Genomic DNA, 14,757 nt, shown 5'->3' on the forward strand with positions numbered 1-14,757 from the left:
CCCAGGAATGTTCCACACAATCAAAGATGCCATCCAATCTTTGGTGGGAAACTCAGGGTACAAGGTAACTTAGAAAATCACAACCACAACAAAGCATTCTGTGTTTATTAATGCGCAGCATCAAGCCAGAAACTGTTTCTCAAAATGAGAATAGTTTACTCATAGAAGATAGATGTTTCTCTCAAGACTTCATCTCCACTTCCCCTCCTTTTCCTCCTCTTCCTCTTTCTGTTTTTCTCCCCCCTCCTTCCTTCTCATCCTCCTTCCCTCATCTTTCCTTCTCCTTCCATTTGTCCCTCCTTCCTCTTCTTGTTCTTCTTCTTCCTCCTTACTTATTCTAATGAGCACTGCGCATGTGCACATGGATATAGGGACACCCACTGTGTTTTGCTGCCTTACTATTACCTACATTTTTCTTCATGTTTTTTATTAGATCTTTTCTTCATTTACATTTCAAATGCTATCCCCAAAGCCCCCATACCTTCTCCCACCCTTTATTTTTAAAACACTTTCATTGTTCTGAGTATTGATTTTATAATTATTATGTATCATTTCCTTTCTTTATTATCAATGCTATATTAATAATTATTTTGTTGCTATGAATATAGTCACTCTCATGCTTTGGATGTGATTTGAATCATATATATTTCAATTTAAACAATTTGTGTGTGTGTTATGTGAATATAGGTGTAAATGATGAGTGTGCAGGCACACACATGCCATTCCTACCTTTGAATTTATCACAGTTTGAATTTGTAAGGTTTACTAGATTTAGAAGTTAATTTATCAACATCAATAACTTTTATCCATCATGTCTTCAAATATTTTTTCTGTATCTTTTCCCCTGTCTTTTCTTTTTGAAACATCCATCTTCTCTGTTTGTTGGTATCCTGGTGGTGTAGCATGAGTTCTTGCACATCTGCCCATTTTTCTTACTTTTTCTTCCTGCTTATCAGAGTGATTGATAATGTTTCTGATATATTTTCAAAGTTAAAGTAAATTTCATCAATTTTCTGCCACATCCAGTACTTTGTAGAGCACATCCAAAGCATTTTTCATTTCAGTTGGAGTTACAACTTCAATTTAATCTTTGTTACATGTTTCATTTTGAAATTTGTATTCTTTGATTTACTGAGACACCATATTCATTTTCTTAACTTTAGAGTACTATTTCTTTATATTTAATGCACTTTAAATTATTATTAATATATGTTATATCTAACATTTTGTTTCCTTCATACATAGTTTATCTTGACCGAATATTTTAGAACCTATGTGCATTTTCCATGATTTTTTTATTCTGTTTTATTCATTGGTTTTACGACATATTACTTTCATGTTTCAATACATTATGTTTTAACATAGTCATCACAGAATTAAACATATCAATTTGAGAAAATGAAACATTTAACATAATGTAATATAGAAATTTAGGAAACCAGTATTGTTTCTGTCCTTCCAGCTTATTGTTATTTTGTTGTCATGGCAGCTCCAATTTGTGATGTTCTTTCCTTGTTCTCTACCATCCGTTCAGTGGAATTATGCTTTTTTCTTTTAGATATGAATTCAGTGAAGACCCCATGTGCTTTTCTCATGATATTAAAGCTATTACCTTACATATCTTGAAAATAGTATGTTTCTTTTAGTGAAAATTTGAGTGAGTCTGAGTGTGTGTTTTGTGAGTGTATATGTGTTGGAGGCACAAGCCTGCGATTATAGAGAAAATATTTTATATCCAAAAATATATTTGTCTGTGTTTGCAGCAGAGAGGGAGAGGGAGAGGGAGAGGGAGAGGGAGAGGGAGAGGGAGAGAATCTTGTTGCTCAGGAAATTTGTAATTAATTCCATATTTGTCCTCATAGACAACCCAGAGGTGAAAAGTTAGAGGTCTTTACACATTTCCTGTGCATAAAACATCCCCACTTGTGCACATTTTAGGTGGACATCACAGCTTTCCATAGTCATTGTGAATTGTTTATTTTCCTATATTTCATTCCTTTTATGGTCAAACCCAGTTTTCTCCATCTACTGTTATTTCTGCCTCAGTAGATGTCATGTTAAGATTATCACTCATCACTTAGGACGAATGCCCTTGAACTAGCCTGTTTCCTCTTTATCAAAAATCAAATCAGTTCAACCCAATTCCATTCAGTAGGAGTTTTAAAGCCCTACAAAGTTCAGTCAGTGGCAAAGCAGGGAGAATGGAAAGTCCGAGGCATTCCAAGCACATCCTTGCTTTGGGATGGCTTAACTGGCACTTTGCGCAGCCAGCATGGTCATAAACATATTTTTTTCCAGACTTTGGTGAAGCTGGAAATTCTTTGGAATAGAGTGCTCTGAGTTAAAGGGACAGAAGGCAAACTCTCCAACGCTGTGTACCAGAAGAAAACTGACTCTAGCTCTCCCCATAGCCATCACTTGCCAATAGCTACTAAGCAACACTTAATTTGTCCCTCTCCTGTACATGCTAGGATTTGGATGGGCTTAGTCTTGTTCAGATTTTATGTATGCAATCACAGCTAATGTGAGTTCATGTGTGTTGTGGCCCTGCCCTGTCTGAGAACCACAATTTCGCTGTAGTCATTCATTGCCTCTGGCTCTAGCAATGCTTTCAGTTGCTATAATGACCCCTAAGCTCTCGTGAAATCAGTGTGATGTGAATACGGATGCTCCAATAATGGAGGTGCATTCTACAGTCTCTTTTTTAAAAAAGAGGTATTAGGTTTTACTTAAGTATGGGCATATGTGTCTGGGTTAGTGTCTTCCATGTGTGTTAAAGTGTATTTGGAATCCTAAAAAAGGAATCCGAGTTCCTGGAGCATTATTTACATGTGGTAGTGGCATTGGTGCTGGCAACCAAACAGCCATCCTCTGGAAGAGCATCAAAAACTCTTCAAAAACAACTGAGATATCTCCACAGCTACAGCTCCTCCATCTCTTACTTAATGCATTGTGAGTGACATTGAGTCTCTGTACTTATTTCCATCTACCCAAAGAGCTGCTGGTACACTGAAGTTTGAGAGACTTAATATTTTATATCTGTATATATAAGACAAGTAGTTAGGAAATAGGTTAATACTATGCCCATTTGGCAAGATAATAGTCCACATACTCTTATAATTCAATATTAATTTTTAACACTCAGACTAACATTTGATTTAGGTTATTAAAATGAATATTAACATCCTAGTAAAACACCGAAATTCTTATGTACTCTATAAAGACATTAGATACTGTTTTAAGAGAAATTTTACTGAACAATTTCTGACTTTTATTACAAAAACACATATGAAGTAATCATTTTTTGAGGCATCCTAAGCTGTATAGGATTAAGGGTTTGATATTTACTACTTTCTTTCTTTTTTTAATGTCTCAACAGTGAATTTTTTAATTAGATATTTTCTTTATATACATTTCAAATGCTATCCTGAAAGTTCCCAATACCCTCCCTCTGCCGTGCTCCCCTACCCACCCAGTCCCACTTCTTGGCCCTGGCATTCCCATGTACTGGGGCATATAAAGTTTGCAATAACCAAGGGGCCTCTCTTCCCAGTGATGGCTGACTAGGCCATGTTCTGCTACATATGCAGCTAGAGATATGACAGAAGTAGATGCTCACAGCCATCTATAAGATGGAACACAGGGCCCCCAATGGAGAAGCTAGAGAAAACACCCAAGGATCTGAAGGGGACGGCAACCCTATAAGTGGAACAACAATATTACTACTTTATTTCTAAATTATGAGATTCACTTTAAAAATCCACATTTTATTTTAGCAACCTTGCCTAGGTATATAATGGTGATTGAGAATTTATCTAGAGCAGGTGTCAAGAAAATAAATTATAACAATGTGCAGCTATACAGTAAGCTATTAGGAAGCCCATTTATTTGACATGATAAAGTGATGCAATTTGAGAAACATTAATATGGGCATTTGAATATTTCTGGTGCCTGAAAATATTCAGTTTTGATAGAAAAGAAATTACTTAATACATGTACATATTACTTAGTATAAAATCTAATATCCACCTATCTTTTGACAACCTCAATATTTCATTAATAAAAGAATATTAATTAAGTATATCTAACACTATTTGTAAAAATATTTCTCAAAGAGACATATCCACATCTGTCTTTTTAAGAGTTGTCTAGGTATAAAAGATAGATTTCTCACTTAAAAGCTTTGAAACTAAAGAAATAAAATAACAGCAACAACAGAACAGAAAAGTTAAGCATGATAATATAATGGCTACTGGAGAAAATAAGTTTTATATTTTATCACATAAGGGAGACATTTTCTCAAAATGTTTTCTTCACTGCAACACCAAGCTATTGTGTATATAATTCAAACATTTTATTAATGAAAAAGTCACAGTAACAAGGTAGTATCAATAATTTTCTAGAAGCACTATTTCTATTGTTAACCTCAAATATTCATTCTTTTTTTGGCACATTCTTTATTGATATGTGATTACACAGATACAAGGGAACACAACTGCTAGACTCAGGCACATCTATTATGCATTTCCTAGGGACTGGCAATTCTTATAGAGAGGACAGGGACTTCTGTCCATCTCCTGGAACCATTAATGTGCAAGATGCTTACCAGAGGTTGGGAGCCCTGAAGAACAGGGCCTCAAGGTCAGGTGGTCTACAAGCTGACCTTGGAGGTATCTGATAGTGACCTCTTGAATCTGTAAGTGTGGGTAAGATAATGAGTGAGGAGGTCAAAGCCAGCCTAAGCTACAATGCACCATGAGAAATAAAAAAGATTAAAAATGTTGCTAGGCCTTCATCCCTTTGCTGTCCATTGTTTTCTTCTGCTTCAGCTATCTTTGATGTCCTCACATCTACTAGTTTGACTACCCTGAACTGCAATCTGCTGCTTATTCACCAAAACTCCCTTTCTCAAGCTTTGGCTTTGCATACTGCTACCTTGAAGATACATGATTCTAAGAGAACAAGTAAGACAGTCCTTAGAGTATATGATGATTCCCTGGCCTCCTTGTAGTATAGATTCTATAGGTTTTTCACTGAGACAAATGTACAATGTCCTCATGCTAATTGGATTACTTTTCAATTGAAGTTCTCTAACTGGAAATGTTATGAATAATTTGTCTTTATAGGAGAATAGGGATTTCAATACTGAGGCAATTTGAGAGACAGAGTTCTTAATTATAGGATACAGAATTAAATCTCTATGAGTTTTCAAGACTGCCTAAAACCTTACAAAGGAAAGTGTTTGCCCTTTAGTCTTATCCAGTCATTATTTTTTTAATTGTAATACACACAGACACACACACACACACACACACAGAGACACACACACACACATGCACACACACACACACACACACATAACTGTGATGAAATCTTGAAAACTCCCGGAATACATTTTTGTATTTCTTGTTTAATTAAAAGCTTTGGTTCCATTTTCAAGTCTGAATGCTTAATTGTCAGTTCACAGCAGTCAAGGACCTAAATTAAAAGAAAGTGAGGTGAAAGAAGTGACGGTGCTGGAGACTGCTGGAGAGTCATCAAAGGATGTGGCTCTTTTCCTCCTTGTGATTTTCTTTAGGCTTTTAGAGCCAGAAGGAGAGTCAGAGAATAAACAGGCATTACAACACCACAGAGTTGAAAATGAAGCTGTAAACTACCGTGCACACAGTGTTGAGTTCTCCTGGAGAAAGGCCTTGAAAGGGGCATTAAAAATTGCTGCATACAAAAACAGCTCTAAATGAAACAAAATGCTTTGTTTTTTAACAGAATTGGCTGCATTATAAGAACATAGTGTTTGCAGACCCAGCCCAGGATAAAGCTGATTCCACATTCTATGGTTGTCATCAGAACAGTTGTGCAAATGCGGAATAATGCCTGTCCTCCCTAATCACGCAGGAGTAGCTAAGTGAAGTCAAGCACAATTGACTGGCAATGTGGACCCCACCTGGGAGGGGCTCATGGGGAGTAGATTGAGAAATCTCAGCCTGGGGTATCTAAGGCAAGTTTGCAGCCACTATCAGCAGCCTTCTCATCTCAGCTCCCAGGAACAGCCAAGAGTAAGTTCTAGTAAGGTAAGGATGTGGTGTGATTGAAAAGAGTTGCTAGTGGGTGTTCCCCTAAGTTTCAACCATCATTCTACTTCAAACAGAATATGACTGACAGTAATGGAAGTCTTTCATGGTTTTAGAAGGCAGTAATAGAGCTCTGCAACTATCCCTCTAAGATCAAAGAGGTAAGGATGTGAACTGTGATGAATGATGCTCTTGGTTGTTCTTTTGAATTATTTTTCTTTCCTGAACAAATGTTATTGAGTAGATTACTTTCTACAGATGCTCTCTGGAGCTTGAATATGATTTTATCTACACATAGGTGAACAATGTATTAGAAGCATTCTGTGGTATATTCTGCAATCGTTTTATCCATCCTGTAATGGAGTCTAATATTCTAACGAGTTGCCATGTTGAAAATCATCAGCAGTTGTTATGATACAGTTCACCAAAGTCTGAATGGAATGCATAAATCACCATGGTCATTGACTACACCATCACAAATATATTTGGTGGCTATCAGCTGGGGTACTTCAGAGGTCTAATGAGTTCAAGGGGCTCACAGCTCAGCAGTCAGACTCAGCTTTGAGTTGTTCTTCTATGCACTCTTGTTTTCTACACTATATTATACCTTTTCATTTTCTATTTAAACCAAAGCTATATAAAATAAAGTCAATACAGAATGAGTTTACCAGATGAATATCAGCTTATGGAGTCCAGAGGGATAACCTTTAATTCAGCCGAAAGAAGGAAAGTACCAACTACCAGAGCAGCTGGCCCATGGACGGCTAGTCACCATGGAACCAGAAATAGATTTTGTCCAAACTCTGAATCTACTCATTTTTTTTGTGGAAAATTTGGTGCCCAGTTTCCATTGCAGTACCTACACCTATGGAGAGGGAGTTTTCCCATCTGTTTTCAATAGAATCACTAAAGCCTGATTATAAAAATATCTGCAGTATGGTAAATATTCCAAATAAGAAGAAATAGTTTGAATCTGTGAGATGGCTTAGCAAGAGCTTGCCAGGAAAGCCTGACATCGTGAGTATGATCCACAAATTCCACCATGGAAAGAGAATTGACTCCCAGTCTCTGACCTTCACATGCACCACATAGTACACACATACTGTAGGATGTGCTAAATCCACACACACATTTCACATGTCCAAAATCATTACCCTTTAACGATTTAGACAAAATTGAAGACCAAACAAACAATATGCCTATGTATTTAACCTTCATGCAGTTCAGTTTATTCATTTGAAAATTATTGATAATTTTTAAAACTGGTTTTATACTACACTCTGCCTGTGAGGTTAAAGGGAATTGGAGCTTAGTTAGCCTACAAATGAGGCTTCCACAAATGAGGGGACGAGGTTGTCTTTTCTGAATGTTTGGTGACAGATACCACTTGGTGAGTGGTAGAAGTGAAAGGTTTATGAATCATCCAGGAAGTGAAGTGCTTCCTTTCCTCTACACCAGATGAGAGCGCATCTTCTCCTCAGTACTTCTGCATGCCTGGGAGACATGGTACCTGCACTTTAGGCCACATCACTAGCTCCCGACACTGGTTACTCTCAGGACAAGGAATGTCCACCCTACCCAACTAAGGCTTGACTCCAGTGTCTTTCAACTTATCATTACATAAATATTCAAAATATTTCCCTAGAAAGGCATACATCTGAGCACACACATACATATATAACCATACAAAGGAATTTTCTTTAAAAAAAAAAAAAAGTTAACTCTGTACTCTGTTCTCTAATGTATAATATGACATTTTCTCATCACATAAGTAAATATTTTATTTAGTACAAAATCACCATATATGTACACTTTAGGACTGTTCATGTCACCCAAAATAGAATACATGCAAGGAAAAATATTTAATTCTGGTGGTGCTATTTTAGTAATATTATTTATAACCAACTTTATATAATTCCATTAAGAAGACTTATTGAGTGTCTCATTCCAAGGAGTTTCCAAGTAATGAATATATTCAAATTTAAACACCACTAATAATTTTAATAGATGTTGACATTTGGAAAATCTGGGAAATAGGCACTTGAGAACAATAGCATTATTATATTTTTTAAAAATTTTATTAGATATTGTCTTTATTTACATTTCAAATGTTATCCCCTTTCCTCACTTCCCTTCCAACCCCCGCGCCCCCATCCCACACTCCCTACCCCTGCTCATCAACCCACCCACTCCTGCTTCCCTGTCCTGGCATTTCCCTACGCTGGGGCATCGAGCCTTCACAGGACCAAGGGCCTCTCCCCTCATTGATGTCCAACAAAGCCATCCTCTGCTACATATGTGGCTGGAGCCATGAGTCCCTTCATGTGTACTTTTTGGTTGGTGACTCTGCTATGCCACTCCTGGGCATATACCCAGGAGATGCTCCAACATGTTATAAGGACACATTTTTAGACACTTAATACTGCATATTGTACTTTAAACACCTTCAGTGAGCTCTTGCCTAGTCATGCATAGTTTGAAATTAGGAGAAATCTTCAAAGGTATTCAACATGCACTGTCGGTGGTCAGTCCATCAGTGATTAACTTGCTCACTTTGAACGGAGTGCTACTGAAGCAGATCGCGGGTTTTGTCTGTTAGTGAATTGGTCACCTCAGCTCTTCATCATCACTGTGTTTTCTATTTCCATCCTTATGGAGAACATTGACAAGGAGAAAGGGATATAAAGTAAAGATGTGTAATTTTACAAATCATGAATAAGGCAGAAAATTAAATGCGTAGTCTAAGGAGCAGTCAATAATCTCCATACGACAGTACTTACAGTTCAAACAATAATGTCATTGCTAAAAATGAACAAAGATAGGGTAGCAGAACATGGCATAGCATATAAATATGCTCTGACATTCTATGAATCAGAAGACACAAACTCTTGACATACATTCATCTCACTCATAGTAGGTGAGGTACTAAAACTAGTAGGCAATTTGAAAGCATTTATGTAATTCTCCCAACACACACACACACACACACACAACCAAAGAGACAAAAGGAGGTCTTCAATAATCTAGGATAAAGTCTATCTTACTGATATTAATGGGAAATCAGATATTTATAAAAAATTAATATGCCAATTGTTAGTAAAAAATAAAAAGATAACACCTAGAGGGTAGACAAAGGAGCTCAGCACAGATAATGGCACTTGCTGGCCACCTGAAGACTTAAGGTTGATAGTAAAAACCAGATAGTGGAATGAAAAGAGTACCCCACATGAGTTGTACTCTGATATCCAGTTGTGTCCCATGTTCTATGTATGAGCAGAAACAAATTGGCACAGAGATGCAGACACAGAGGCACATGCACACACACACACAACCACAAACACACTCACAGAAAATAGAATAAAAATTTTAACCTAGAATTGTTCCTGTCCAAAGGAAAGACAGGGACAAAAGATGTAAGAGACTGAAAAAAAGGCCTCCCAGAGACCACCACACTTAGGGATCTATTCCATCTGCAGACACCAAACCTCAACACTATTGCTGATGCCAAGAAGCACTTGCTTACAGAAGCCTGGTATGACTGTTCTCTGAGAGGTTCTGCCAGAACCTGACTAATACAGAGGTAGATACTCACAGCCAATCATTAAACTGAGCCTGACGACCCCAATTAAAGAGCTAGGGGAAGGACTAAAGGAGCTGAAAGGGGTTTGCAAACCCATAGGAAGAACAATATCAACTAACTGAACCACCCAGAGCTTCCAGGGACTAAACCACCAACTAAAGAATACACATGGAGAGACCCATTACTCCAGCTACATATGTAGCAGAGGATGGCCTTATCTGGTATCAATGGGGGGAGGGAGGCCCCTTGATCCTGTGGAGGCTTGATGCTCCAGCATAGTGGGACCCTACAGCAATGAGGTAGGAGTGGGTGAGTGGGTAGAGGAGCACCCTCAAAGAAGCAAAGGGGAAGGGAGAGAGGGGATTGGGATGGGGGCTTTGTGGAAGGGAAACCAGGAAGGGCAATATCATTAGAAATGTAAACAAATAAAATGATTAATAAAAAATATTTGCGGAGGGGAAACTGGGAAAGGCAATAACATTTGAAATGGAAAAAAATGAAATAAATATCCAATTAAAAACTGTAATTTTTAATTTACAGACATAAATATCAGTGATGGCAACTGAGACAATTAATGGCATTTTGCTAAGGTTATGAATAATGATAGCTATATACCATGGAAACAACTTCCATGCATGCAAGTGACTTCTTTTGTGATTGGGTTACCTCACTCAGGATGATATCTTCCAGATACATCCATTTGCCCAAGAATTTCATAAAATCATTGTTTTTAATAGCTGTGTAGTACTCCTTTGTGTAAATGTACCACATTTTCTGTATCTATTCCTCTGTTTAGGGACAGCAAATCAGAAATGGATGTTCAAAGTCATCTATTGGATGGAACACAGGGCCCCCAATGGAGGAGCTAGAGAAAGCACCCAAGGAGCTGAAGGGGTCTGCAACCCTATTGGTGGAACAACAATATGAACTAACCAGTACCCCCAGAGCTTGTGTCTCCAGCTGCATTTGGAGCAGAAGATGGCCTAGTCAACCATCATTGGGAAGAGAGGCCTCTTGGTCTTGCAAACTGTATATGCCCCAGTACAGGGGAATGATAGGGCCAAGAAGTGGGAGTGGGTGAGTAGGGAAGCAGGGCACAAGGGGGAGGGTATAGGTGGCTTTTAGGATAGCATTTGAAATGTAAGTGAAGAAAATATCTAATAAAAAATTGAAAAAAAAACAATTTTTGTTTAATTAAAATGGTCCATAAAAGCTATCTTTATAGGTACTTTTTAAAGTACTCATAATAACTAGAAAGTTACTCCTTCTATGAATTAAATCTATCTTTATAAGATTTTTTTGAACTTTGTTACATGTTATTTTGCTGGATCAAAGTAAATCAAAAGAGTTTCATATGGATTAAGGTCACACTTTCATAGGCATGTGTGGTATAAAACTAAGTGAAACCTAGAGAGTTAATAGGCATGGACATGCTCTAGACTGAATTATTTTATGAATTACTAATAAATAAATAAATACCAAATATAATCATTTTTCTACATTAACTTTCATCACAAAATGATTATTTTTTTCCCTTTAAAACAATTACACAACATTTGAAAGAATGTATTAACTCTTGCTTTAAATACAATAAAGAACAAATAGCTATTATAAGAAATAAAATAAGATTTCGATTTTGATTTCCCTTTTGTATTACTGACATTTTTATTATTAGGAGAATATTAAAAATGATGTTATTTCTAGAACTCAGATAATGTCTGCATAGTAGGTCTTAAAGAAAATGTGAGGAAAATCAGAGTTTTTTAAAGTTATTCTTGTGATTCCAACTTCCATTTTGAAAACACAACAGGTGACCATAAGAAGAATAAAATTATTTGAGACCTTTACTCAAGTTTATCGTAGACAATTCCAGGTGGGCACCTGAACCAGAGTAGGGGAAAGGCATTTAGCTCCCTAATGAGTGTGCTTTGCCACCCGAGGTTATACATTGTAACTGGGGATGTTAACGCTCAATACTCTCACTTTTCTGGACATGCAAGAGCTCCTGGGCATATTTCCCAGAGGGTTTTGTTCTTGTCCCTGCCTTGTTTGGGTTTTAAAAGAAAAATTTTAAGAATTAGGGCCCCAGGCAAAACAGTATTTGATGGGAACTTTAGATCTGGGAGTCAGTGCACTCACTTTTTATTTCTTGAAATGTGAAATGCATGGTCAGGGGAGGGTGGGATTCCATCTGAAGGATTTCATGTTGTTTAGAGTTCCATGTTCTATTTACTGTGCACAAAGTAAAATCCAGTATAATAAACATGCTCACAGCCGTGACCTCAAATGCTGAACTCCAAGTGTAAGAACACAGTGTTAGCACTGAATTTGCAGCTCTCCAGGAAGCTGAGTCTGAGTTTGCAACCTGCAAAACTATTTGTTAATTTTTAACATCCTTTACGGAGGCCATGCCACTAACCACAGCAAAATCAATGACATAGCTCTGCTGAGAACCTCTGAGCACTTTACTGAATAAAAATGTCAGTGTCCAGTTGGGAGACGGAGGGATGCAGAGATACCTCCTGTATGTGCGACTCACTCAGGCTGCAATATACAGAAAAACAAAAGAATCGTCTGTTCTGGATTGGATCTTCTCGTTTTGCTTTCGAAGTTTTTTGTCTCATCTTTTATGAAACAAGGCAGGGTAATAGGAAATGAGTTGCCTAAATTAACAAAGAGCTTCAAAACTGTAAAAGGTAGTGGTGTATATCATTATTATCAGATGTTTGAACTGGAAGAAATCAGTTTATCCCTAAAATTGCTTGATTTTTAAATGGCATTGATAGGACCCATGTAGATTTTGACATCTCAACTGTGTACTGGAGTGAGTAATGGATCAAACATGGACTACTAAATTTTATCTCTTGTAAGATGATTCTATGGATTTCTTGGGAGTACACACATCACAAAAACAAACAAACAAACAAACAAACAAAAGCTGATTAATTTAAAAAAACAAGCTCATCAAAACAAACATCTAACATGTCTTTATTATTTTGTGACTGCAAAAACTTAATCTCAGCTCTAGTTGTAAGTAGAGTCTATGAGGATCCAAAGAAGTTAAATAATAGGTACCATGAGATATTTGGATAGGAGTAATAAGTTCTGCCTGCCTACAATGCAGTGAGATGACATGAATTTACAGCAATATTATTGCATATTTAAATTAGGTCTAGAAGAGAGCTCACTGCCTGGAAACTTGAAGAAGCAATAAGGAGGTCGGCAAGCTAGCTACCTTTTCAGACCTCCTCATATTGTAAACATGTTTTTTGGTTTGGTTTGGTTTGGTTTGGACGATGGACAAACTTTATTAGCAGACAAGGAAGGGAGTACAGCATCCGGTGGCACACAGTTGGGGCCACCAGGGCATCTCCACCTTAGGTACTGGGCACATACTGCAGTGCCAGGTGATTGAAATCCTTCTCAGTGGCCTGGTACTCCTTGATGAAGGGGTGGGCCCTGTATGTATTCTTCAGCTGTGACAAGTCCAGGTGCTGTGACAGTACAATGAGGTTGATGAGGGTCTCAGGGTGGCCAATGTCCTTGTCCAGTGCCTCCTGCAGCACGCCCTCTGCAGTCTCCTAGTGGCCCTGTGCAGAGTGGCAGACTGCCTGGCCATTGAGCAGCAGCAGTGCGGGGGAGCACATGTCGACCAGTTCCTGGAATATGCAGTAGGTTTCTTGCAGCTTCTCACCACCCACAGCCAGTTTGACCCAGGCAGTGGATAACTGGGTGAAGGTGGCATCCTCATCTTGGTCCTTCATCGTTTTCAGCTCCTTCCAGGCTAGGTCCAGCCTTTCCAGCTTGAGGAGGATCTAAATTGTTATGGCCGTGCACTCAAGGCCATCGCCCTGGTGCAGGGTACACAGGGCTTCATCCGAGTTCTGGTCGTGGAAGTAGACAAAGGCAGCAGTGAGCAGGAAAGTGGTACTGGTCACATCCACACTCCTGCTCATCTCACGATCCAGCTCCAGCACGATGCTGTCACTCCGGTTCTCACTGGCAAGGTACTCAGCAAACATGCGTACAGCCTGGAGCTCTGGGACTGAGGCGGGCTTGATCTCATCCAGGACCAAATCATTCTTCTTTTGTGCAAGGTATGCTCTGTACAGGAAGACATCCCTCTCTACTTCTCTCTCAGGACTGGACAGCCTCACGCGCTGTGTCCATTGATGCACTGCTGGTAGCTGCCAATGTAGAAAGCTTTCTTCACATCGAACAGCTCGTCTATCTCTTTAGAGCCACCAGAGACTACGCTGGACCTGGAGGAGCCATATCACCACACCTCTAATTAATTGGCCTTCTTCCTGGGAGACACCAACGTGTATTTTTTTTAATTATTCTCGACTTTGATCTTGTGTTAATTACTATATGTCAATTAAAAGTAAGGAACATTAAAGATGACTGAAAAGTTTTAGAGAAACATTAATTTATTATAACTTAAAATATATAACATATATATATATATATGTACACACACATATTTATATATATATATATAATTGTATGTTTTTTAAATGAAGCTTTGCCACATGGATTAATGATGCTCACTCCAAGAGCTATATACTATATAACCAAGCTCAGTCTGTGGCATAGGAAAGCTCCTTTTGAATTGTCAGTCAAGGGAGTCAGAGAGAGTCCAGAGATAATGTAGATTATTTCCATTCCCCTTGATTGCCTCCCAGAACTTGAGAGTAAATCCTTATTGCTGAAGACACCATGCATACAAAGTGGAAGGGCTGAGTTGGGACTGAACTGGAAGCCTTCTTTCTAGCAACTAGCTCACAAGGCATTCAAAGATTTCCTCCAAGGGAGGCAGGTAATTAAAAATCTTACCCAGTTGTAATGCCTGTGAACCTCAACAATGGTCAGAGTGACATGATCTAACCAAGGGCACAATAATAGCCTATCTATCTTAGAGATAACTAGAAGAAAAATCTAATTGGACTTGGGCTCACACGAAAAGATTCTTGCCTTCTGTGACACTGAAAATCTAGCCAACTGCCTATAGCTAGTGAGCTCATTAACCCTTAACATACTACTACCACTTTCCTAAAGCAGTATAGTTTCCAAATGTATTTACCAGTTTTAATATCCACAAGAAAG

At 38.1% G+C, this 14,757-nt stretch overlaps 1 pseudogene; it reads right to left on the reverse strand.

The window, feature by feature from the left end:
- Positions 1-13,028: 13,028 nt before the first annotated feature.
- Positions 13,029-13,926, reverse strand: LOC110291854 (annotated as a pseudogene).
- Between the last annotated feature and the right edge of the window lie 831 nt (positions 13,927-14,757).

The sequence above is a fragment of the Mus caroli genome, chromosome 3 (genome assembly GCF_900094665.2).
Source record: "Mus caroli chromosome 3, CAROLI_EIJ_v1.1, whole genome shotgun sequence".
In the NCBI taxonomy this organism is placed as follows: Eukaryota; Metazoa; Chordata; class Mammalia; order Rodentia; family Muridae; genus Mus; species Mus caroli.